Raw genomic sequence first — 205 nt, forward strand, 5'->3', positions numbered from 1 at the left:
CACACCCTTCTTGCCTTTGTCTCAAGCCGTGCAGAGAAACGGCGCCTTTGGGGTCCCGGCCCGATGGCTGGTGGCCAGTCCCACTGAGGCCGGGGTCTCGGTCTGAGCGCCCCCTCTGCACGGACAGTCACCAAGGTGCTCCTTCCCAGTGCTCCTCGGCGGGCGGGGGGAAGGTTCCAGGCCTGGGGATGTGTCAGGACTCGGT

This window comes from Crocuta crocuta, unplaced genomic scaffold, assembly GCF_008692635.1.
Source record: "Crocuta crocuta isolate KB4526 unplaced genomic scaffold, BGI_CrCroc_1.0 scaffold61, whole genome shotgun sequence".
Taxonomy (NCBI): domain Eukaryota; kingdom Metazoa; phylum Chordata; class Mammalia; order Carnivora; family Hyaenidae; genus Crocuta; species Crocuta crocuta.